Source organism: Triturus cristatus, chromosome 6, assembly GCF_964204655.1.
Source record: "Triturus cristatus chromosome 6, aTriCri1.1, whole genome shotgun sequence".
Taxonomy (NCBI): domain Eukaryota; kingdom Metazoa; phylum Chordata; class Amphibia; order Caudata; family Salamandridae; genus Triturus; species Triturus cristatus.
In genome coordinates, this window is record NC_140589.1 from 94201612 (window position 1) to 94228185 (window position 26574).

Consider the following 26574-nt stretch of genomic DNA (forward strand, 5'->3'; position numbering starts at 1 on the left):
TATTAATTCAATTACCACGCATTTCTCCTTTGAATATTCCTCAGTATACAAACCTAACCATATTGGCGCCATAGACTCCTCTACCCCTCTCAACAATTCTGTAGTTGTAGCTCCTCCTGGAATTATAATGGTATTTGCTGCCCCCTACTGGTGGGTCGGCAATGAGGCTAGCTTACCTTGCCTTGGCTCACAATGCCTTGGGCTGCTGAGTGGAGCAGCCAATCAGCTTCTTCAGACTGCAGTCCATAGGGCAGCCGAAGGACACCTCTGGCACGCCCCTTGAGAGCAAGCGTTTCACTCGTACCACTGACAACAAGCACTGAGGACACATTGGATGGAGCGCGAGAAGGAGAGATGGCAGTGAAGATGAAAGGGCGACAACACGGGCACATTTATATTTATTTTTTACCATGTAAACATTGTCACTGAATATTCAACTTCAAAGTGCAAGATTACAAACAATAGTAAAATATAACATGAGATGCAGTAACATAGCATTAAATACACCACCACGTAACATTAAGTCCAGCTCAAGGTACCAGCAAAGCATGTGCGAATTGCAATTGTATTCTCTGGTCAGGCCTTACTGTCTCTTTCCTTATGTTTGCACACTCACCATTGCCAGTGGCCCCAAACGTGTGCCTTGGATAAAAACTACCATTTTTGATTGATACTGTGCCCATGCTGCATTACAAATTTACATAAAAAAATCAGGTGTACCACCAGAAGCAAGATATATGAGGTATTAAAATGTGATCACAATTAGGCACGCACACTTAAGCTCTTATTACCAATGGCCTGGATTATGGAGCGATATTCATCTCACGTCCCAAATAATGATGCTTTGGACTTTGTTATTTATCAGGTGTTATCAATAGCACCTATTACAAGTCTTCCCCCTAAAGTGAGGACTAACTTGCAGATTTTGGTACTTTATGATTTTTTTTGGTTCTTCTTATATTTACTTTTTGTTCTAGTCATGTTGAGACAATAATTGCACATGGACTTGAATGCTGAGAGGCAGACAGTGAGATTGATTCATCATAACACTGTCCGTACATACTCTTATTACACTGTTTGTGAATGTGTCCCTAAATTCCCCTTTCATTTCAAGTTCTGAAATAAGTCGAGAAATTACTTATTTCCATTGCTGGTGGGATGTATAGGGAAGGAAGGAGTGCGGCGAGTAAAAAGCAATCAAGGGAATGAATGACTGTGCTGTTACATATATGTATTAAAAGCAATATTGGCCTGGAAATTACTTTTTAATGCTAGTCTATTCCCTCACATCCTTCTTGAAAGAGATCTCGAGTTTCCCCAAATTATGCTTGAATATCTGATTCTCTCAAGCTTTTTTTTTTTGCATTCTGGAACTTACAACCTGGGATTTAAAATGGGATATGCACTACTGCAAGTCCCAGAATGCAAGTTAAAAACTTGGAGTGGATGAACTGTTAATGCATGGACCCGAGAAAATTGGGAGCTCTGTAACTGTAGGTGTTGACCAGCAAGGGCCGTTTATACAATTAGGCAAGCCTAGGCAGCCGCCTAGGGTGGCAAAAGGGGGAGGGCGGCATAAAGCATCATATGCGTGGGAGGGTCACTTTACAAACCGTTGCATTTAAGTTGTTGTATGCTATTGGAAATGTGTATCATGCGTTGGACCAGTTGATAGATGTTAGAAATGGGATTTCTGGTTGGCCAAGGCTTGCGCCAAAGCCAGGCAGAAACCACCACTCTAGTCAGGGCAAGTGAGTTACACACCAAAGATAACCCCTGCTCACCCCCTTGGTAGCTTGGCATGAGCAGTCAGGCTTATCCCGGAGGCCATGTGTAAAGCATTTGCGCACGCACACAGCAACAACATCCCAGGCACACTACAAAAGGAACTCCACACAAGGTTATATCAAAAATAGCCTTTGTATTCTCATAACACATTAGAATAGTAATCACATAATATACATGGTGCCACCTGGCACTAGGTCATATTTACAAGGGATTATTTACACCTGACAGGGCCAACTGGACCACTTTCAGAACCATCACAAAGTGAACTTAGTAAATGCAGAACATATCATAAACCTAAAACACAACCAGTAACTACTGGTAACCACTGTACTAAGCATCAGCCTGTAACATAAACCACATTATGCACAGTATCACATTAGGCGCAAATACATTCTGCGCCAACCTCACCAGCATAAACACATTATGCAATTCTCTCATAAGTCTAAACGCATTAGACCCTAACCTCCTAAGGATAACTCACATTAGGGGCATAAATCACACAGTGGAACATAATCTCACTAGCATAAACCATAGGATGAAAAACAACCTCATAATCATAAAAAACACATTTAGAGGTATAACACAGGGTGCATAAAACATAGTACATACATTACATTTCCTAGCACCACATAATCACATTAGCACATAGTCTCCTAAAAAAAAGACCATAGTAGAGGCATTACTCACATTAGGGCCTGGCGCCCTATTTACCTCATAGTCCCCCTGGCCAACTGGCCATCTCAAAAGGGGCTCAAATGCCCTATGTCCAACAGTCAGGGCGCGCTGCCAAGGCAGCGGAAGTCAAGGGTGCGCAACTGCGCAGATCTAAACATTGCAGCTGGCCACTACTCGCTGGGAAAGTATGGGGCACAGGAGTGCATCTCACTCCTAACTCAAAACATCCCCCCAAAGAACTGTGTGCCTAAATGGTGCAGCTGCCCACTACTTGCTGGGCAGCTGGAAATATTAAAATGTGCATGGGCTCTCGATGGCCCTTAAAACAACTGTGCACCCTTCGTTGGAGCCACACGGGGCTCTGAAAACAATTGGGCCAACTGTTGGAGCCACACGGGGCTCTAAAAATAACAATGCCAAACATTGGAGCCACACGGGGCTCTGTAACCAAATAATGCCTCTGACCCCCCACGCTCCTCTGGCCCCTCTAGTAACTGCTCAACAATGTTGGAGCGGCCCACTGCCAGACAGGCCGCTCTGACTCTGCCTCTCTCAACCCGGACTCCCTCGAGCTCCACTCACCGGCTGGGGGAGGAGGCAGGATCCTTCTCGTAGGGGCGGCAGCACTCATCTCGCGGGGCTTCCCTGGACTCCTGGGAGCCCCGCGCTGCCATCAGGGGTCCTTGGCCACCGTTGCTCTTCACCCGGGCCCCCTCCTGGGACCCGGGACTTCTCTGTGGCGCTCCAGGAGGCGGGGTGGGCTCCCATTCTCCCTTGCTCTGCACACCGGGGCCGGGCTTCCCACGCTAAGGCGGAAGTCCCGCCCCGAGTCAGGCACCACGCTGCCTGACTTCCGCCTCGGCCGCACTGCGATCGCCAGCCTCCGACTGGCTTATTTCAGAACGGGCTGCGGCGGTGATCTTCTCATAATAGAACACAGGGTGGGCACCCGCATTTAAATATAAATGAAAAGCGGCCATGTGGGGTGGGCACCCACTATTCAAAATAGCAGGAGAGCGGGGTGGGCACCCGCTCTCCATAAATTGCAATCAGCAATCCAAACGCGGGGTGGGCCCCCGCAATACATCGGGCAGAATGGGGGAATCCCTACGTCAGGATTCCCTCGGCGGCGATCGCAGCCCAGCGCTGCAAGTCTAAAACAGGAGCGCTCCTCAGGGCCATCAAAAGTAAGGTACCCAGCGCTCCCAAGGCGCTAGATGCAGCACAAGCTCCACCAAGGTCCTGGAGGATCACAAGCAAGGCAAAAAGCGGTCCCAAAAGTCCTTTCGGGTATCAAGGGGCAATGCAGGGCCCAGGGAGGCAAGCCCTCATGGCAGCCCCCCCTGGGCCCCAGCAGCAGCACGCCCCAGCAGGAACAGCACCAGAACTGAACAATTTCATGGGGTCACAGCCCCTATATTTATACCAGTAAATCCTTTGTGTAAGAGTGCAGGGCATGGGAGAACCAGATGCAACTGGTTCCAGAGAGCTTTGGAGCACTTTGTTTTGCTCAGCTCCTCTCTCCTTTGTCAGATGGGGGCTCAGGGATCAGACGCACCACAGGGGGCGGAGCCAGCATTGTGGAGGGAAGGCACAGCCCTATTGAGGTCCCAGGTGCAACTCCTCCCTCCCATCTAGATGCAGATCTCTCTATTCACCACTGGGCTGACTCACCCTGGCTCCTGGAATTCCCCACACCATCCAGCACCTGTCAATCACAAGCCAGACATGCACTCCACATCAGGCAGGCAGACACAAAGCACACAGAAATGCCAACTTCTAAAAGTGGCACTTCTCCCCCAGTCACCATAAATCTGCGCACACCATTGCGCAGCATTTATTCTCACGAGTTTGCACATACCAAACTCGACCCTGCACTCCTCTCACACCAGGAATTACCATGGACACACATATCCCCCATGCATTCCTATGGGAGGGCAGGCCAATCTCACCACATGCACTCAGAGAGCGCATGCACTTTACACTGGACCACCAATACCAGGTCACAGGAAAGGCAAAAAGTTTAGGGGTGAACCTGCCAAAAAGGGCCAAGTCCATCAATAGAGTAAATTGAGAAAAAACTGGCAGACAAGCAGATGGAATTAGGAGGTACAAATCACAGCAGCTCACAAGCGTTCACAAGTTTTCACGGCCTGTTAGCAAAGCAAAGGGCAGGGCTTCAGGGGCAGGCAGTGCATGCTTTGGGACTAGACTCTGACACGCACGCCATTAAATAATCTCACCAGGAGTCCAAATCACGTATTTTGTATTCCCACATGTGCAAAACTCCCACGAGTCCGTTAAACTGAAACAATTTATAACTGAAGAAAACTCTGAGCAGTGAGAAAGGAGACCACCAGAACCCCAGTAAATATATCCAAGTCTTTTTTGCTGTTGCAGTTTTATAGAGCGCGAACTTGGGTCAAGGGCATTACAGCACTATACACGAGCACCAGGGATTACATTACACATGGTCGGATTAATTTTTCAAAGGTAGTGGAGAGCTCTGGCTGTTAAGAGACATCTCCTCATGACTGCGCACATCACATGAAGGTGAGAGGGCGGCAGCTCCCTTGGGGGCTGCAGAGATGTCTGACCTAACAGCGCTGTGGGCTGGGCTGGAGACGGGGGAGGGCCGTGAGCTAACTGGTGTTTGACAACAAGCACAATGCAATGTATGTATCAACGGATGGGATGGTACAGTGTGCATCAAAGTAACAATGTGATCGCGGTACCCTGCTGCGAAGGCCCGTCTCCTCTGCTGTTGTCAACCCACTCTCTCCCCTTTGATGTAAGACATTGTTTGTCACTCACAGATCATCAGCCAGGCCTTCAGGACAGGGAGCGGGCAGCAGGGGTCTGATGACGTCACTGAACTTCATATTCTTTTCAGTTCTACCAAAGATGACCCCGGGACAACCGGTACGGACACAGCTACGTCAGATAGAGGAACATAATTCCCTGGGAAGGGGTTTCATATAGTGAACTCACAAGACTAATTTGTGAGTGTTTAAGAATTTGGTATAGAAAAGTGTCTTTGTAAAGCGAGGGAAGTTTTGTAAGGGTGGTGGTATGCAGAGCGTGGGCTTAGACCATCTAAGAAGGTAGACGTATGACCAGCTGAGCGCTGGACGGTGTTCGAGCGTGGCTCGAAGTGAACCGGGAGAGGTGGGAGAATGAGTGGAAGGTGTAGCATGTGGGATGAAATCTTTAATACGGATTTGACAGTCCAGACTAGCTAGAGAGCCACCAAAGCAGGCCTCTATTCCCCAACACCTGGTTGACAGGGGGAGAGAGTGCTGGTAGTGAAAGGGAGGGGGCGGCATTTTTCAATTCCCGCCCAGGGCGGCAAAACACCTAGAAACGGCCCTGTTGCTATTCCTTCGAAGCCACATGTTTGATTTGGCCCTGCCTATCCTGTTCATGCACGATGTCTGTCCCATGGCCATTATTTTGTGTGTGCATGCACCTCATACATCTTAAATATGTATCCACAATAAGGAAGGAACAATTTCTTTGAACCGAACCGAATTATTTCGTATAGCTCCTTCACACTTCCTAGACATCTCTTAAAGGGATAGCGGAGACCTTCGACCCACACATGAGAGGGTTCTTATCCTCTCGCCTTGCCCGTGATTTGCGTTTTTTAAACCTTCGTAAATTCTGACACGTTTCTGACGTCTGAGCGGTGCTTACGGAATGCCGTGTGCCCCGCCATCGGCCTTCTGACTGCCGGTGCCCGTCCCTCCGGGGTGGTGAACGGTACCCGGGGCTGGGCACAGCCTGTATTTTGGACCCTTGGCCGACAAAGATTTAACACCGCTGGCACGTGCACAGGGACACGCACACACTGACGGGCTCGGGCGCCCACGCACGTCCGGGCATACACGGACACCCCCTCCCCCCTCTTTGTGATGGATATTACATTTTGTACTTACATTAGTCTGGTAACTTGTTGCCTTTCCACATCGTCCGCGTGAGGAGCGCTAGTAGTTGCCCACATACATGTGTCTGCCCCACACGTTTGACGCAGGGTGACATCGGAGAAAAATATCCTTGGAGGAGCTCTCTGGCCGAGTGACGCATAGAGCGTGCCAGACAAGCGTCTCCTCCTGCCCTTGGCACTTGGCTGGCCTCACCCACTGCCAATGCCCTCGTCAATGGGGCAAAGTGCGCGCTATCGATCACCGGCGCCTCTGCCCTTCCTGCTCCGCCCTCCTTGCTCACTGTGCCCTTTGCAAATCGGTGTAAAAAAGAAAATCTCTGTGTAAAACATTCCGTATTTATCGGACCGGACTGAGGACGTTTTGGATATGCTGGGAGAATAACTTTTGTGACTTTGGGAGATTTTGATACTATAAAGGACCGAGGATTTTTACTTTGAAGGGAATTGGCTTTTTGAAAACGATTTATTTGGGAAAGGAAGATTTGGAGAAGAGATTTGTATACGGTGGAAGTAATATAACACTGGATGTTCGCTGATGAATAGGATGACGATAGATTACTGTTTAAAACAAGCATTGGCTAATGCATTAGCTTTCGCTTATGTGATTTTAATAGTTTCTTTATTTTTTGTAAAAATAAGGATTTACACTATTGTGAATGAAACATTAATAATGGATTGATGGAGTAATGGAAGGATGAATAACAGAGTGAGTTGCTGATTGGTGGGAAGACGGGATGGGCTGGTGAAAGGATCAAGGGCTAAAAATATAAATGGATGGTGGAAGCATGCACATGTGGGTGAATAAAGGGGGGATGGATGGATGTCTAGAGATGGATCCATGAAAGGACAAGTGAATGGAAGGACGGGGAAAGGGTATATGAACCTCTTCCAAGGGGTGTTGGACTCTTTCCCTGATGCTATCTCAGATATGGTTCATGGCGGGAACTATTTTAATATTATGCCTACTGCTTTGTTTCATAGTCCGTGAAATGCTGTAAATCAAGTCGCGCTATCCTGCACTCCCGGCTTTTCAAGCTGAGACTGAACGTTTGAATTTGTTTTTCTTTGAGTGTTGTCAATGTTTGTATTGTGAAGATCAACTACAGTTTGCACAGATATGCACATCTATAAGTGTGCACTTTAATAGTGCAATCCAAAAGAGTACTCACTACTTACAGAGAGAGAGGAATGAAGGGCGACAGAAGAACGCATAGAGACATTAGTGACACCATCAGATTTCCACTGGGATAACATCTGTCAAATGCGAGCTATTCTGATCTAGGGTGACCAACTTGCATGGGTGCAAATTCAGGACGGTGAGTGTAAAAATTCAGGACAAAAATTCAGGACAGGAGGTCAAAATTCAGGAAAAAAATTCAGGACAGGAGGTCAAAATTCAGGAAAAAACTTCGGGACACAATGTACGTTTTACAGACACATCAGAGGAGGTCGCACAATACTATATAATTAAGCCCATCCATATCCAAACATATTCAACCATTTTTTTATTTATTTTTTATTTTTATTTATTTTGAAGGTTTTATATAGCGCTGGCTAGACCCAGAGGTATCAGAGCGCTTTACAAGATAAGGATAGTATAAGGCACATAGGGTATAAAAGCATATGAAAGGTAGTGCAACAAAAATTATACAAAGTACAGACATGAGCATTATACAAAACCAGATAAATAAACAGGGGCAGGAGCTATACATTTAAGTAATTAGGTAAATGGTGAAACAGGAGAACATGGCAGTGCTTAATTTGTGCCGGTGCTTTCCGGTGCTTAGCACCGGCACTTAATTGTCAGGGCCGGGTCTACGAGTCTGCTGGCTGCACGCAGTATTTGTAACAAAAGTATTATATATAATAAGTTAATAACTCATATATTATAAAGCTAAACTCACTCCAGTACTGACTCGGCGCAGAGTTGTTTTTGATTGCTCCCGAATCCGACTCGAGAGTCCCAACTCTGCTCCCGAGTCCCGATGAAGATGAGTGTTGCGGCAGCTGTGAGAGCCAGAGAGCTGAGCCATTGATTCGGCCAAGTGACAGAACAGAAGATTAAAAAATCAAATATGATGGCATTGACAGCCGCCGAGCCGCGGCCCTTAGTTTAGTGTACTGTTGTGCCGGTGGGCGGGACATTGAGATTGGGGCATTGGGCTGGATTTGGTTGTTCGGGGGTAGGGGCTGTGCCGCAGTGTGCACAGATTTTATTCAGAATTGCCATGCCCTGGCACACCGCACCGAGTTATCATCATTCTAGGCAGCGGCCACAGCACGAGGACGTTGAGGGCAGCCAGTATAGCACCAGGCCCAGGCAGGCCAGCTTAAATCGGTAAATAAACTGGCTGTAAGGCAGTGTGCCCCAGCCCACCACCGTAACTGTAAGTACTACTAAATTTAGCAGTATTATAAAGTAAATGAAACAACAGTAGTAGCCACGCATCGTCGTTACTGTCTACCCCCATCCCGTGGCGTAGCTTGGGCCGCCAAACGCGCCTCTTGGTGTGGCACTACCCCAGCGTCTGTGTACTTGGCTCGAGGGGGTGGGGGCAGCGGCTGCCGGTGCACAAACCACAAACATTATTTACTGGCGCTAGTTTATGTTGTACTGCAATCGGAATGGATGATTTGGATCATCAGTAAATCTTAGCAAAAAAAGAGGAATCTCCCTCAGTGCTGCTCCAAAATAAATAACAGACAAACGGAGTCCACTGTCCACCCCACCCCACGAGAATGTGTTAGTAATCGTCCTAGCGCACACAACGGAACTATATTATTGAAGCAATTCTTGTGGGTGCAACAGCAGTTTCAGTTTTGGTGCCGTGCTGCGATGGCCTAGTCGGAAAGGCCAATCCGATCGGATGTGGGCATAAGTACTATAAATAGCCCATTACCATTGCAACACCGCGCAGGCAGTTTGCGCAGTCACATTTCTGCCATCCGTGGCCTGCTCCCAGCCCCGCACTTGCAAGGCAAGGAGCTGCCAAGTTGGAAGCGCCCAACAACCCAGATGAAAGCCATGATTTGAGGCTTTTTTTTAAGGGGGGGGGGGGAGGCAGCAATAGTCAGAGTAGTTTAATGGCAGCTGGTAAATATATCTCCAACTCTGAGTATGGAAGACTTTCAAGAATGCTGACTGACCGACCCTAATGGATGTGTGCCTCAAATCGGTTCTCTCTGTCCCTAGTCTGTATTTTCTTCATCCTCTTCATGAGCCCACCCGGATGCCTAATAACATCACCTATATTCAGTTTTTAGTTTGAGCCGGTGCCAGTGGCTTCCGGTGCTCGGCCCCTGCGTCTTAATCTACAACGTCAGAAATTATCCACTAGGTATTGGAGTGCTTTTCATGAGCACCAGTTAATGTATGCATTCATTTTTTTGTATGCACGCCTGTTATCCTATTCCCAACTCGAGCAAACTTAAACCATGTATTGCTCTAATATTCCAGTTAAGAGTTTTTGAATTAAGTTTCAGTTCATATATTGAATAGGAACAGAATTCAGTTTTTAAAAAGCACACGTATACGTGACCATTTCACACTGTGTGTTTGTGTTGCTGATCACGTGTTTAATTCCATGTTCATGACCTCTGCCTGCACTTTTTATAATTCGAACAACACTAGCTGCTCATTATACTGTTGCTCAGTTGTTGGGAGCTTGTTTTGAGCTGCTGGTATAAACGGGAGGTGTGCTAACATTTCATGTGAAACGAAAGCTCCATGCAGATTGAATCGTGACGGTCCCATCATCTACGCTCAATACTGACTATAGTTGGACTAAAGGGACTAGTACTAGTACTGACAAGAGTTACCTCTGCGAGCACTCATTTAGCATTGAACCTGAAAATGCACAATTGTGGCTCAAAGAGGTAAAGTGGGGCTGGACTCAGAGCAGCATAGCCAGCGAGAGCAGGTTTTCTACTTGGCAAGAGCATCAGACCAGAACGGAGTGATACAAGAGTCTCAGCATCTGATAAACTTAGAAACAGATGGGACTTAAACTGCAGCCCAATATTCCAGTGAACAAGCCCGGCCTCGGTAAGTGGGTGCGCCAGATGCAGACTTGGTCAGTGCACAGTTAATGCTCCGCCACTGACCATCTCCTTGGGCAGCAGTGACCTCACACCTGCCATGGAGTCAGCACATTAGTGAAAAAAAGGGTGAGCTGGCTAAAGTAGCTGTTCCACTTTTCACAATGCAATGGCAACATGAACTGTTACTGCACCTGCCTGGAGAGGAATGACTGGGGCATCAACGGTACCGCCTTTTCTCCCCTTTCAAGTGGTAGTCACACGCCACCAACAGTGTGCCACCTCACATGAGGCACACAATGTGGCCCCTGCCTGCTCCTTTGCCCTGCGCTGATATCTGCATGCGGTCGCGTAGAGAGAGTGCACAAAGTAAAAAGGTTTCCCTCATTTGCATGGAGCCACCTGGAGGCATTTCTTTAGGTTTCCGTAGAATAGCAGGGTCCTGGGGGCTTTAGCAGGTGAGTGTAGTTTGGCATCAACCGACAGGCACTGGCCGGCCACAGCCGAATAATTTGTTCTCTGCATTTACCTATGCATGCCTGCCTGGGGCCTATACTATAGACCGGCGGATTGAGGTGCCTGCTTTCACTGCCTTGGAAGACTTTTAGCTCCAGTGACGTTAGAATATCATATTACCATTGGAGGCAAAATGCTCTAACAGCTTTATTAACCTGTGTATGTCAATACCACTTATTAAAGGGTCACCCTCTATCCCTTATAGGCCTGTGAATTGGGCTTTTAACTCGGGTAGGGGCCTTTAACAGCAAGTATAGACATTGGTAGCAGGATATAACCTCTGGTGCAGGAAGCAGCTTGGTTCCTTCGCAGGCAGAGGCTGGATGAGTAAATAGGGAACAGCCAGGCCTGGGAGGAAGTGTTCTCTTGGCAGCAGGGCTCACATTGGAGAGTTTCATTTGTCAGGTAGTGAAGTCCTAATCTGCTCTCCCTGAAGTGCAGTGCACCCTTCGCCCAGTGACACTGACACCCGCCCGCCCGCCGCATAGCTGCCAAGGTTTCAGATTGCTATAAGTGCCATTTTCATAATTTCAGTCAATTCAGTGTAATTATTAGTGATATTTCAATGACTATGAATGTGTCTGACACTTTCTAGCGAGCAAAATCAAGCAATGAAGAGAGATTAGAAACATAAATATCAGACATTGCACCCATTTGTACATCGAGATTGTCTGAATCATACGTTTTGAGCTGATTATGCTCCCAAACAGGGCGTTACATGTCTGTGATTGTTCAACACCTTTGAGCGATGCTTGTAATTTTTAGGCCAAGGTTTTGGTGAAAATGTACTCTATTTTTCTACGTAGAAAAAATATTTCTGTAGTGTGGCCTGCAACAAAACCGGAGACTCACAGGACTCGCTTTGCTTCAGAGTCCTACGTCGAGCCATCTTGATTCTGAATTGAGTGGGTGGAGCCAGTGGATGAAGTGGGCGGAGCCGGAGAAAAGTGGGTGTGGCCTCCGACAAACATTTGAGCACCTGCACTTCATATTTTACAAATTAAGCACTGGAACATGGTATATAATTACTGAACAAATATAGTGTGATAGATAAGAAATCAGGAGTAGGACACAGGTTAGGAACCCCAATAATAATTGAGGAGGTGGGTTTTGAGGTCTTTTTTGAAACTAGAATAGGAGGGATTACAGCGCAGGTTTTTTGGGCATTCCAGATAATAGGGACATTGCCAGAGAAGGAGCGAGATTGTGTAGCTTTCTTTTTATGCAGAGGTGGGATTAGGAGTAGGGTGTTGGTGCTTCTCAGAGGTCGAGTGGAGCCCGCAGTGTGGAGTTTCTTTGAGAGGTAATGCGGAGTGTTTTGGTGGAGGACTTTATGAGTAATGCAGGCGGTTTTGTAGACAGATCTGCCTTTGATAGGGAGCCATTTAAGAGATTTGAGAGCAGACGATATATAATCGAAGCGTTTGCAGTCCGTGATGAGCCTGGCAGCAAGGTTGAGCACAGCTTTGATTGGAGCTAGGTGTACCTTGGGGATTCCATTAAGGATGGCATTACCATAATCAATACGTGACAGAACAAGCGACTGAACTACGAGTTTGAAATCATCGGTGGGTATGAATGGTTTGATTTTCTTGAGGTGACGGAGAGTTAAGAGGGCTCCTTTGGCAGAGTTTTTGATGTGAACATTAAGGGTTAGGGTGTTGTCGATAGTGATGCCAAGAGATTTGACGGAGTTGGACAGGGTGAGTGAGCAATTGAGTGCATTGAGGTCAGGGATCTATGATTGAATGGGTAGAGGGTTATTTTTGGGGGAGAAGAGAATGATTTCGGTTTTGTTAGGGTTGAGTTTGAGATGATTGGAATGGAACCAGGTTTGGATCTTGGTAAGGGTGTTGTTCAGGTGTAATATGTCAGCATGAGTTTTAATCTTGTAATAGATTTGGGTGTCATCGGCGTAGAGGTGGTAATTTATGCCTGCTTGGTTAAGAATGAGGGTGAGGGGTTCCATAAAGAGGTTAAAGAGGGAGGGAGAGAGAATAGATCCTTGGGGGACTCCAAGGGAGACAGGAGTGGGGGTAGAGAGACAGTTTTGAATTTTGATTTGCTGAGTACGGTGTTGTAGATAAGAGATGAACCATTTGTAGGCGGTGCCATTAAGGCCGAAACGGGTCCTAAGCACATTAAGTAGGGCTGAATGGTTGACTGTATTGAATGCTGCCGAGAGATTAAGAAGTATAAGAAGGCAGGTCTCGCCATTGTCAAGTGATTGATGGATGTCATCTATGACATTGAGCATTGCCGTTTCGGTGCTGCAGCCTTTCCTGAAGCCTGAGTGAAAGGGGTTGAGAAGGTTGAAATTTTCTATGTGTTTGTCTAGTTGTAGTAGGACACATTTTTCAAGTACCTTTGAGAGAAGGGGGAGGTTAGTGATGGGGCGGAGATTATTTAGGTCATTGGGGTCAGCATTGGGGTTTTTGATTATGGGCGAGATTTGACCAAGCTGAAGGGAGGAGGGGACACAGCCCGTGGAGAGAGAGGTGTTGATGATTTTGGTCCAGAATGGGGTGATGATGTGCTTAAGGGCAGGGACAAGGTTGGAGGGTATTGGGTCTTTTGTGTGGGAGGACGGTTTTAGATTGCCAATTATATTGAGGACTTCAAGCTCAGTGACGGGGAGAAAGTTGAGCAAGGAGGCATTGTTCTTAAGTTTAGATTTAGGGGAGTTGGTTACTGGAGATGTGGAAGGTGAGAGGCCTGTGGAGTGGTGGGGGGGTATGGAAATGGGCAGGTGAGGAGGCTCGCTGGGGAGCGGTAGGATAGAGGGCAGAGGAGAGAGAGTGTCGTCTGGAAGGGGGGATGTGGAGTAGGCATTAGAGGAGAGGACAGGATTGGATTGGGAGTTGGAGGATAGTTGTGTGGGAAGGAAGGATTGGTCAATTTTGGCAATTTTTTCCGAGAAGAAGTGGGCAATTTCTTCACATCTGTCTGATGAGGCTGTCATATTTGGAGGTGCGGGGGAAGTTTGGTTTCGGATGATTTTGAAGAGTTCCCTGGGTCTATTTTTGGCACGGTCAAGTTGAGTGCGGAAGAAGGATGCCTTTTCCTTGAGGATGTGTTTTTTGTAAGTGGATCTGGCATGTCTGAGAAGTGCAAGATGGGAGGGTGAGGGATGGTGTCTCCAGGTTCTTTCCGACAGTCTGAGTGCCCGTCTCTCATTATTTATCTCTGTATTAAACCAAGAGTTTGAGGGGGTGTTTCTTTGGTTTTTGAGTTTAGGCGAGGCTAGTTGGTCTAGAATATCTGTAACAGTATTGTTAAATAGTTCAGTGAGCTCATTCGCATTTTGGGAGGGGGGAATGAGAAGAAGTTGAGCTTGGAGTTTTGATTGTAGAACTCCTGGGGGGATGCCTTTTAGGTTTCTGGTCAATTTCTTAGGTCTGGTAATTTTAGGGACGGGAAGGTTTGCTGAGGTAGCAATGGTGAACAGTATAAGGTGATGGTCGGACCAGTCAGTGGGGATGACATTGGTAACGGAGGTCAGATCATCGTTGGACAGAATGACATCAAGTATGGATCCTTTAGTGTGAGTTGGAGATTGGCAGAGTTGTTTGAGTTCGTTGATTTCAAGAAGTATAGTGAGGAGGGAGATGGTGGGGTCATTGGTATCATTCCAATGGCGATTAAGATCCCCAACAAAGAGATTTTTTGAGTTGGATAATGCTGATTGCGCCAGTAGATCAGATAAGTCCTCAATGAAGGGCTGTGGTGGTCCCGGGGGGCGATAGATGTTGTGTAGACGAATTGGGCGGGAGTTTTGAGTTAACAGTTCTGCTTCCAGGTATTCGCATGAGGAGTAGCCTGGGTTAGTGATAAGGGAAATCTGAAGTTCCTTTTTGAAGATAATGGCTAGCCCTCCCCCAACACTGTTAGGTCTGTCTTTTCTAAGAATAGAGTATCCCAGGGGGGAGAGAAGGTCAAGTATGCTCGTTGAGTGGTCATTTAGCCAGGTTTCAGTGAGGAATGCAATATCAATGGATTCACTCAGGATGGTTTCCGAGATTTCCGTGGCGTGTAGGACCGCGGAGCGACAGTTAACTAGCATGCATTTCTGTGGTGTGGGGTTGGGTATGGAGGGTGGGCAAGAGTGGATCAGTGAAAAGTGGAGGTGGTGGTCTGGGGGAAGCGGGGGAGGAGGGGGTTCTATTTGTCCCTATGATAACAGGGATGGGGGCATAAGGGAGTGGAGGGTTGGTGGTTGACAGATTAGTAAGGTAGGAGTTACATAGGTCGGCGAGATCGGACGGGGAGAGATGGTTCGAGGTGCGGAGAGGTCTATGCTTACGGCATCGGAGAGGGAGTGATCTCCAAAGGTTGTGTTTGTTATTGGGGATGTTTGAGGGAGGGAGGATGGTGGTTTTATGGTGAGGGAGGGTTCTGGTCCTGTGGACAAAGAAGTCTTTTCTGAGTCGGGCAAATTCAGTAGTTAAAATAGATAGGTCACATTCAATGTTGTGTAGGATCTGGCCAATTGAGGAGTGGGGAGGTACCGGGAGTGCGTGGTCTGAGTTATTTGCTGAGGGTGGACTAATGTGTGAGGGGGGAGATGTGGTAGATGGTGTGGGGTGAGCGGTGACGGGACTGGGAGGAGTGAGGGGTTCGGAAGTTAAAGTAGCTAGGACAAGTACAGTGTTGTGTAGGCTTGGGGTATTCCGGGTACAGGGAAGGAATGAAGGGGCGTGGGAGGTGGGAGGAGAATGGTCTGGGGATAGGGAATGGTCGTGATTAGTTGCAGATGGAGGCCTACTGTGTGAGGTTGGAGATAGGGTAGTAGGTATGGAGTGATGGCTGGCGGATCTGTTAAGTGAGAGTGGAGGGGTTAGGTTATACAGGGGGCAGAAATCTTCAGGTGATGTGGTCAGAGAGGATAAAAGGGCATGAAGCGAGTGAGAAATGAATATATTGGTGTGATGGGGATGTGTGATTATTGAGGGTTGGGGTAAGGGTGTGTGAGGGAGATGGGTGTTTATTGGTGGTTGAGGTGCGGGGTTGGGTAGGTAGAGCCTGAGAGGGGCGGGTAGAGAGGAAGGGGAGGAGCAGAGAGTGTATGGGATTGGTAGGAGTAGGGGGGTGAGGAGTTACGATAGGTGATTGCGGGGAAAAGATGGTGGAGTAAGTGAGTGGTTGGGTCAGGGGGAGGGAGGTTTGGGGGACAGGGGGAGGGCGGGTCATGGGAAGTGAATGATAAGTAGGTGACAGGAGTTTGGGGCTACCGTTATTCAAGGAGGGGTCAGAGGAGTAAGGGTTAATAGGGTTAGGGGGAGAGAGGGAGATAAGTGGGGGATGAGAAGTAGGTAATTGGGGATGGGGTAGTCGTTATCAATAGGGGGGTCAAGGGAGGGAGATGGCGAGGTCAATTTTTGGAGGTTGAGAGTGGAGGTAGAGTGGGGGGGAGGGGGAGGAAGAGGTTTGAGGGGTTCTGTTTGTTTGGGGAGGAGGAGTGTTAGGCGCTGAATGGTTAAGAAGGAGAGACATAGTGCTAAAGTGGTGTTCAAAGATAGAGAGGTGGGATGGCGAGGCTTGTATGAGGATATTACCTGTTTTGAAGCTGGAGATATCAATATCACCATGAAAGGCTAGGGAGGGAGCGGTGGATATTTTAAATCCATATGGGATATTGGTTGATTTAGAGATAGGGAGGTGTTGGAGGAAGATGCTCTTCCATTTGGAAGGGCGTTTGGAGTAGAAGATGTAGTTGGTAATAATGGGGGAGGTGAGGCTGAGGTAGTTATCGACAATGAGTGTTTGAGGGTTGCGGATGAGGAGTTTATGTTTGAAATTTTTCCTTGCGTGTTTGGAGAGATTTGGGAAGTAGAGAATGGTCCAGGAGTTGGGGCCGTGTTTAGAGAGGGTATGGTCCTGAGGGTGATGGTCAGTGCTGTGAAGGGGCATGTTGGGTGGACGTGAGAGGGAGACAGAGTAAAGAGAAGGAAGTTAAAGGAGATGGGGGTAGGGGAGGAGAGGAGGGGGGCACTGGGAGAGTGTGGGGTCGAAAAATCAGGGGCAAGATAAGGAGGTAGTGTTAAGCAAGAGAGGAATAAAATCAGGAGCAGATTCGATAGCAAAACAAATTACATCACTGATGTTCAGTAGGGTAGAAAAGGTAAAACAAGCACGGTAGATATGATGAATCAAGCAAGGGGGCAAATAAGCGAGGAAATACAGTCAGGCGCAGATAAGATAGTAAAAGCAGATTCCAGTGCTAATATGGATCACATTAAATAGGTAAACAAACACGATAGAATAGGGGAGTAGGATAAACAAGGGAGGAATTAAAAATCAAGAGCAGATTAGGTAGCAAAACAGATTATATCGTAAAATTGGAGCAAATTAAATAGGTAAACAAACACAAACCTCAAAAAGCAAAAGATAAAATCCAAAAACAATAGTCTGTGGGGGAGCAATTATACTATATTAATATTATAATATTATATCATATTTAGCAATATGAAGCAAGTAGCTTGATTTGATAGGCTCGATTTCCAGGGTTTACTCAGGATTTACGCCGATGGCGATCCCAAACCTCCGGGGCCCAACCATTCAATAAACATAGAAAAACAAGATGAGGAAGAAAACAATGGCTGATGTCCAGTCGGCCCCTCTGCTCACCTTTCGTGGGCCACACAGGGCGTCAACCTGAAATCGCCTGACCGGCGCCATTTTGAAGATAGGCGACATCAACCAGTAGGGACAGAAAAATAGGGTGGCCATGAATAGTTAAAGTCTTCCGTTTATTTGAGGCCCCTGCAGAAGGTTGCATTTCTTGTACTGCGGATTCTTTCAAATGTTTTGCGAGTTCTTTTGGATTTGTGAAGAAGTGTGGCTTGCCGTTTTCAAAGCTCCTGAACTTTGCCTGGCCTGCAAAGGAAAATTGTATTTTTATTTTTTTCTCTCTCAATTTGTCTCTTAGTAGAAGGAACCCCTTACTTGTATCCACCGTTGGTTTTGAAGAATCCTGCGTAAAGTTTATTGCGTAACACCAGCCCTCAGACTGGTTTGAGTGGGACACTATGTAGAGGCTTGCGCAACACTTGCACCATAGAGATTGATGAAGGCACTCATGGATGTCACCTCCGATTAAGGGCGTCGCTGGGCAACCTCAGTGGATGGGTTCGAACACATTCCCAAGTGGTGTTGTTGGAGTTATTGGCAGTTGCTTTGTGTCTTTGCGGCCCATGCCGCGTCAGAGCGATGTTGCCGTGACCCACCAGGCCTCAGCAGGTGTTCCCTGCGTGTCTGCCCCCTTCTGCACCGCTGTGCGAACTACCAAACAAGAGGAAGATGCCAGACGAGGGAGAAACGTGTGCCCAGTCGGCAAGGCAGTGCCGTTAATGAGGACCGGGAAGAGTGGGTGAGGGGGGGGGAGAGGGAGGGTCACACCAGCAGCGTGAAAAGAAACTTTAGGTCTGCAGGTGTTGACCAGGCCGCGGCGGCTACGTGGCGAAGGCAGGCCCCATAGGTCTCCGGGGGCACAGGCGAGACAGGCGAGGGCCGATGGAGGGGAGATGAGCCTCTCTCTTGTGAGCCTAGCTTGTGGGTGCAGATGTTGGGAGCCCGCTGTGCAGCAGGAGGGGGGCCACGTATGAGTCGCCCCGCTGCCACAGGGGAAGTTGCATTTGCAAACCTTTCCTTCATGTATCCTTCCTTCCATCCCCATTCACCCTTTCGCTCATCCATCCTTTATCCATCCATCCACCCTTTCACCCTATCCATCGGTACACTCATTCATCCACTCTTCCACCCACCCAGCCTTTTAGCCTTTCACCCATCCCGCCATCCTTTCATTTACTCATCTATCCACCCAGTCACTCATCCTTCCACCCATTCACCCTATCAGTCATTCATCCATAATCCCTTTCTCTCTCCATCGACCCTTTAACTTACACATCCTTCCTTCCACCCATCCATCTACGCATCCACTCATGAATCCATCCATTGACCCTATCACTCATCCATCCACCCTTTCACTCATCTATCCATCCTTTTGTCCATCTACCCTCCCTTTCACTCATTCATCCATCCTTACATCCACCCTTTCACTCATCTGTCCATCCATTCACCCTTTCACTTATCAATGAATCAATCATCCATCATTTCACGCATCCATCCACCAATTCACTTGCCCATCATCCACTCTTTCACTCATCCATCCACCCTTTTACCCATCCATTTACCCATCTACCCATACATCCATCTTTTTACCTTTTCTCTCATCCATCTTTCCACTCACTCATCCATCCATCCTTTCTCTCATTGTCCACCCATTCATTCATCCATTCACCCTTTCACTAATCTATCCAGCCATCCACCCATCCCTTCACTTACTCATTCGCCCACCTTTTCAAAATAATTGTGAGCTGAGCCTTTGTCTGCAGAGTTGCAGAAACAAGAGGCCCATCAAGAATTTCACCCTTGCTGTAGTTCCTAAAGCAAGGGGTGGGGGTAGGGTTCACTATGCCCTTGCACATAAAAAGTGGAAGTAAGAGTCATGCATGATGCGCAGTGCCAGGCCATGGGGTGACTGTGACATTATGTTGTTTTCCAGGGCTTTAAGTGGGATGAAAAAACTGGGAAGTCTCTTAAAACACCTAAGTTAAAAATCTGTGCTTAGTATAGTGTACTGCCCAACTGGTATTTTGCCTGTTCTGTCATTGTATCCAGATATATAACACAACAAGTAATGTTACACCTGCAATAAGCCAGAACTATTGACTTTGTCAATTGTTGTTAGTTGCATATAATAAAAAAAGCAGCAATCATGGTTTCCTTGAATATAATATTGGAAATGCATCAGTTCTAAAATGGCGAGACTGAAAGAACTCTAGCCCCTTCTTTTTAACTTCTTTCACCAGCTTCTTTTCTTGAACTGGATTCTCATGTAGCAGCATTGGCGTTTGCACATTTCGTTTGTTTGACAGTATGCCCCGCCCTAGAAAGAGGCTGGGGGAAGCAGTGGCGGTCGTTCCATGAGGGCGTAGGAGCGCCGCCACACCGCTTTCTCGCAGTGCAAGAAGCAGGAAATAAAATGCAGCCTACATAGAGAAAATGGCCTCCCTACAGGTCACCGGCAGGGCGCTGCCCGCGACTCCCCACCAATCACAATGCTGCCATTGCAGCGTTGTGATTGGCTTACAGAAGGAAGAGGGGAATGTCTGTCCCTGTTCAGCAGCAGCAGAGGCGGCGCTGGATCTGGCCCGGAAGCAAAAGCGGCACGGGACCCGGTCAGGTAAGTTTTCATTTTAGTTTAACGTTCCCCCTCCCCGTGGTAACCCCCGTGCGAAACACTGTGCGACTCCCCCTTCAGCGAGTATTGACTGATCTCGAAGAGCTTGACACTAATGAGTACATTTCTAAGCACTTTGTGCCAAAGGACACAACCTGCACTTTAAAAAAAAATTCTGAATGAATATGGAATGCAGCGCGCAGTTCAGCCTTATGCCTTCCTTAGGCGACTCGGTCACAAATGTCGATGTCCCTATTAGTAACAAACATCTCGTGAAATTTGGTGGCAAGCCATGTATTACCTTACAGAAGAAATACATAAAGACTTGCATGTCATTTCCTTTTACAGCGTCATGTTACTTGAGCTGGTCATGAGTGGAATTTTAGGTGCTATTTTTTTTTATTCAGGTGAAATTCGCCTGAGATTGAAGATTTTGAAGGGTAGGGTTTGTTATGTTATCTTGAGTGATTCACGCCATGGTAACAGGTTTTAATCTTGACAGGTCCACTTTGTCTGTCATCCTCCCTAGGTAGATAAAATGAGTACCTTTGATTTGGACAACAATAAGTATCTAATATACAATACCGAGGAACTCATCTGTTAATGCGCAGGCTGAATGCGCATGTTCTGTTATGTCATTGACATATGACATGAATGGCCTGCGTGTAATTGTATGGTGCTGCTTCTGCCGTTGGTATGTATGGCCATGAGGCTCTGTGGGCTGCTTTGAATATGCAATGCCGCGGTGCTTTGAGCTGTACAAATTGCGCATTAGAAAATGACACTGTGCTGCTGTCTGGCATCCGAGTTACTACGAGTCTGAGAAATTATGCAGATAAATATCAGAAACGAGGCTAATGGTGTGCGTTATGTGGGTAGAGCATGCGAGGTTGTGTGTTCTGCATACTGGATCTTGGAGGAATGGAGTGCCCGATGTTAAGGTTCATATGAACTTGTTCTGTGTACGTCTTGGAGCATATCAGTGTTGTGATTGTTTTTGAGATGGAGTCCTTGAGAGCATGTGCAAATGAGAGGCCTGTGGGCGGAGCCTGACATCAAAGTGTCCCACCACATGCTTTGCAGCCCACACTGCCCCATTGTCATTCTTTATGTGGCAATCAGCCGCATACAGAATGACAAAGGGGAGGGTCGGGCTGTTCTTGTGCTCCAAGGAGGAGTGTGAGGCGGCCACATCTGGGAATTGAGGCTTAATGCAGGGAACAGTGCGGTTCCCTGCAATGCCCAAAATTACGGATAAAAAGCATCCGTAAAAGGGATCCTCACAGACAACGGACGTGAGGTCCAAATTACGGGCAGTCCATGAAATTTACAGACTGTTGGTCACCCTATTCTGAGCGGGTGTAGCTTTTCCACAGTAATGTCAGTCCCGGCTGGGAAGCACAAGGCCTTCTTTCTTGAGGGGGCAGACCTACGACCATGGCAGCTGCCATCAACCCGGGGACCACCCGCAGTGACTCCAGGAACACCAGCAGCACCTCATCAGCAACCACAGCCGGAGACAGGGGAGATCGAGCCCTGCTTGCCCAAGTTCCCTCTGAGGGGGTGATCCCCGCATCTGACCAGGCTGCTGCTGGCTTCACCCCCATTTTGTTTTAAATTGTGCATAAACAAAGTATCTGTGGTGCCTCTATAAGAGGCGGTTTGCTACCTAACAGCTGCCCTGGTATTTACAAAGCATTGAACGTTTCTGAAGTGCTAGTCTGGCAACAGTTACTCTGAGCAAATCTGGGAGGGTGTGATAGGAACAGCTGCTAGGGATTCTGGGACATTGAGTCTTTAGTAGTCTCCTGCTGAGAGAAAAGCTACCAAACATTTCAACCGTTGGTGAAAGGAGCATAGATTACCCCACATTGTAAATCAGTTAATATTGGTTCTTTTCGTGTATTTGTTTGTTTCACAGTGTGTTCAAAAGGGTGAAGACTTTTACGTGGACAGAGAAGCAAGCGTTCTCTACATATTCCACCAGCACATAGGCTCAACTATGAGCAAGACTTGAAAACATAGGCTGGCTGGCCTGTTAACAACTCAAAAGAGGTGTCAAGTTTTCACTAAAAGCGAGAAGACAGTGGCGGGCTATGGGGCCTTCTGTGCTTCAGGAATGTACGTGTTTCACCGCGTGGGTGACTGGAAACTCAGAGGCACTCTTTGCTATTGTTCAAAGAGTGTAAGAAACTTGGTAACAATCAGGGGCACAACTAGACCCGAACTTCGGGGGGTTAAGACTCCCAGCCAGGGCTGACCCTAACACTAGTCGCGCACCGTGCAATAGTCTTTTTTGGTGCCCTTCCACCATTTCTTCCTTCTCCCTGGATTCTCTCACAACCACTCGCCAACAAAGCACCTCATCTCTAAATAGCCCCTTTCTGACAAACATTTCATTAGGACGAGCTTCGATCAAATTGTTATATCTCTTCTGTGGGGTTTGGCAAACCCACCGTTTGCCATTGGTTACTATCTGTGGCATTCAGAAATACTGACTTGTTATTGGTGCATTTGTGTAAATGCCCCTCCTTTGCATGCCTAGCTCTGTCCCTAGCAATTTCACTCAGAGAAGGATTTGTTTGTCCATCACACTGTACAGTGTGTGATGTCCCCTCCTCCTTGTTTTTGGCTTTCATTCCATGGCTAGTTTCATTTTGCTAGTGGCTCCAGACCGCTTTTGGTTTCACATCCGCTTGACTGTGTCTTATTTTCCACTTACTTGAGTGAGTGCCCTTCGTCTTACTTTGCATGCGGTGTTTGTTAGAATTGAATATGTTATTGCCCCATCACTCATGCTTTATACTGTGTTATGTTAGCATTCATGTAGCTATTTTTGCATTGACCACTACTGTATATGCGTGTGACCAGTTCCTTCTAACATTGTGCGGGTTAAAGTTAGAATCTGTGACACCATTTTAGCCATTTAGCCACCATATTGAACTGTGATCGAAACCAAGCCTCTGTTACCCTCTCTGCTTGCCTCAGCAGAAAGCTGCTGTTCTGTTATTTCTCCTTATCGTATTCAAGGCTGATACTCAGATGTACTAATGAATAGCTTATTCTGCTTTTGCATGCCTCTTCCTGGTCGTAGCTATGCTCCCACACTAGAGAAAGCTGAGACCGAACAAGACGACCTTGGGAGTCTGATAACTTGTACCCATTCTGCAGATGGTAGCTCATCCTTCTGTGCCTTCCTTTGTTCGACCTTTGCCCAAGCTGTATTTTTCCACCAGGGGCGGGACTTGGGAGGTGTTGGAAAGCTTAGTCTGTGTTACCAAGTGTCCTGAAGTCAGTCCCTCCACAGCTATCCCATGAGGCTGGTCAGACTGGACTCCACTGCAGTGTTTTTACTAATAAATAAGTTAGTTTGTATTCTCCACTGTCGTCCCGACTCTTCATTTCTGGGAAGGCTGAGAGGTGGTCTTGAGTGACCCGGTGGCCCATTTCGGGTCACTTCCTTCAATTGGCGCCCGAACAGGGACTCCATCGGGCTGACCCATTTGGCCTGCAATCAGGTGTGGAGGACGGGGGTTGGGTCGGAGGGCCGTATTGGGGATCCCCACACGATAGAGCTTAGTTCTCACAGCTGCTCCCTCTGTCTGGTTGGGCGGTGCCTCGCCCAGCGGTCATCCCGGCTGGGGACCTGACAAGATGAAACCCTTGGATCTGACCATTTGGTCCGAAGAGTCAGTTGTGGAGAATAACTTGGCCCGACCTGTGTGCACCAGGTGAGTTTGTCTTGACTCTTGGTAAATATGGCACCATCTTGAATAATCTTGAGTATGGTCTGAGGACCATTCCTAGCTTGCTTGAACTTGGTGGGTCTGCGGACCCTTGAGATACAGGGCCTTTGCGAACGCTCTGCCAGGCCACCTGCTTAATTTGGCTTACTCTTGAAAAGGCCTGGGGCTAATGCCTGTCTTCTTGTCTTGGTACAGTCTCCGGACTGTCTTGGTTTTGGTGCAGTCTGCGGGCTGCTTCTTTGATTTTCTTTGTTTTGGGTGTTGTTTTGTGTGAACAGTGAATGGGTCTTATGTTAATATGGCTTGTCTGAGCAAATTATGGTGTTTGGGGTGCCCTGTAGTTCTGCCGAAGCTCGGCTGGAAGAGAGACAACCTGCGCCTCTGGAAGGCACCCCAAATTTTGATATGTATACCAAGCACTGCATTGTCTCTATTATATTCAGCACATTATGGCACAAATATACGAGGAACAATGCTGACCTTCAGAGGCCAGCGACAGGTACCTTTGATGAACACAAATGGAACTATTTGCAGGATAAATTGTTTGCCAGAAGAAGCAGGCAGTCGATGTATGATTCCCTTCAGGTATGGCAGAAGGAAGCTCGGCAAAGGTGCATGCGAGCAGAGAAGGAGGCCTGGAGAGGGAAAATACAAACAGTAACCCAGGAAGCAGTAGACTACTATAGAGAGGAAATAGAGAACGGTATAGAGTGTGCTGATAGGAAGTTTCGATTGCAATGTGATAAGTCCTATGTTGCCCGAGAAGAAGGTGATGCCTTTGTGGAGGAACTATTAGAAGCTCGACCTCCACCTCCCTATGCCCCACAGAGGATATATCCTGTTATTCCGACATTTCAGTCTTCTTCCCCTCCTGCTTCTGCATCTGGCCCTTCTGTCTCTGATCCAGCTGCTTCAGCTACGGCCCCGCCTGTCTCCTCCCTAGCTCTGCAAGCTGCAGGTGCCATGGCTGCAGGTCTTCCCGCAGTGTCAGCTGCCCCTGTACATGTTTCTCCCCCTTCTCTCACACCTTTAACACAGTCATTACTAACGCTGGTGCCCGTCCCTTCATCCATTGTGTCCTTCTCGGACATTTCCTCCTCGACATCGTTGGGTGCTGGGACACCAGTGCATGGGTTGGACGAAGGGAACTGGGCAGCGGCACGGGAGCGAATGGGGTGGGTACTGATTTGATCTGATGTGGGAAATGATGAGAAACAGATGGTAGCTGATCAGGCTTCACAGTGGGCACGGAATCAGATTTACAGTGTGGGGGATGTGTGGAGTGTGGTGAAAGATTTTGAGCCGTTCGTACAACAGCATGCCCATAAGCATATGTCGGCTACATTGATAGGGCTGTGTGAACAGTGTTTTGGTGGTGTGGCACCCCAAATAATTTATGACTTCTGAGACAGCGTATATGCTGCTGACATGGCCCCTAATGATGTTTTTAGTAATGTTGTGACGTTGATTGGTTACCGAGGTAGGTTGCATCAGAAAACACCAACAACAGTGTCCCAATTCCCGATGAGGGAGGTGCATCCTATTTTCCATCCCGAGATTCCAGAATGGCGTAATGCACAGGATGTTGTTGTTCAGCAGCGAGTAGAGGCTCGTTTTCAGGAACAATGGGTTTACACTCCCTGGAAAAGGAGTGACGTGTTATCCCTGAAGAGTCAGTTGCCGGACCCTAGGAAAAACCCAACTGCATATTATAAAGAACTAACGGAGGCCGCCTCATCAACAGTGATGACACTGGCAGATATTGAGATGTTTTTCGGGTTGCTGGTACCAGTCGATATATGGAGGCAGGTGCATATGCAGGACCATGTTGTGGAGTTAGGTGGCATTTGGAATGAGATTAGGGCATGGGATAAAGAGCGAAAGCCTGGTGAAAAGACTAAGGCTGAGATATAAGCTTTTCTGAGCCATATCATTACTTACAGACATTTTCTCATACCACCCAGACGGGTAGATTGGGATAAGTTAGCAGCATGTCGTCAGAAGAAAGATAAAAGTGTGTCCGATTTTTTCACTCAGTTTGAAAGGGTGGTTCTGGATTTCAGTAGACAAAATTTGTCGGTAGAGGGAGGAGTTCGGTTGTTCGTTAACAGATTTGTTACGAATCTGCTTCCCGAGATCACAACTCAGTTGCAGGCTTCTGAGAGCACCTGGACTACCTCCTCCCCTTCAGTGACATTGAGTATGGCTCAGTATTATGAGCATAGGGGAAATGAGGAGAAGGAAAAGGTGGAGAAGAAGAATAAGGATTTGAAGACTAAGGTACTAATGCTGCAGGCAACAAGGGGGTCCGGCAGGATATGTGGCACTGGTCCAGCCCAGCAGTCGCGTGGTTCTGGCAGAAACAGCGTACCTGTGGGGCTGAACCTGTGTGCACATTGTAAAAAGGAGGGTCACTGGTGGAGTGAATGTCTGGAGTTTTTGTAGACAGTTGTGGCCCCTAGAGGTCAGGGTCATGGTGAGAGTGGTCGTGACGAGGTCCAGGCTGGTGCGTCTTCGTGGGGTCGTTCTGATCAGAACTATTTTGATGACCCCCAGGGAAGGCAGTACTATCACGATGATTATGATATGAACGAGGTGACAGGATGACCTATAGCTAGGACAGC

General features: G+C 47.6%; 1 protein-coding gene across 2 annotated transcripts in view; it reads right to left on the reverse strand.

Annotated features, from left to right (window-relative positions):
- The window catches only part of LOC146813818 (beta-1,3-galactosyltransferase 2-like), a 120896-nt gene that overhangs the window by 64014 nt on the left and 30308 nt on the right, over positions 1-26574 (reverse strand). The window contains exon 1 of one of the 2 annotated variants that reach the window (XM_085610273.1): positions 6402-6607. The exons of the other annotated variant lie outside the window; for it this stretch is intronic. The gene's annotated coding sequence lies outside the window, so the exon portion shown is untranslated. Of the gene's footprint in view, positions 1-6401; positions 6608-26574 lie in introns of those variants that run through there. 2 annotated transcript variants of the gene reach the window in all.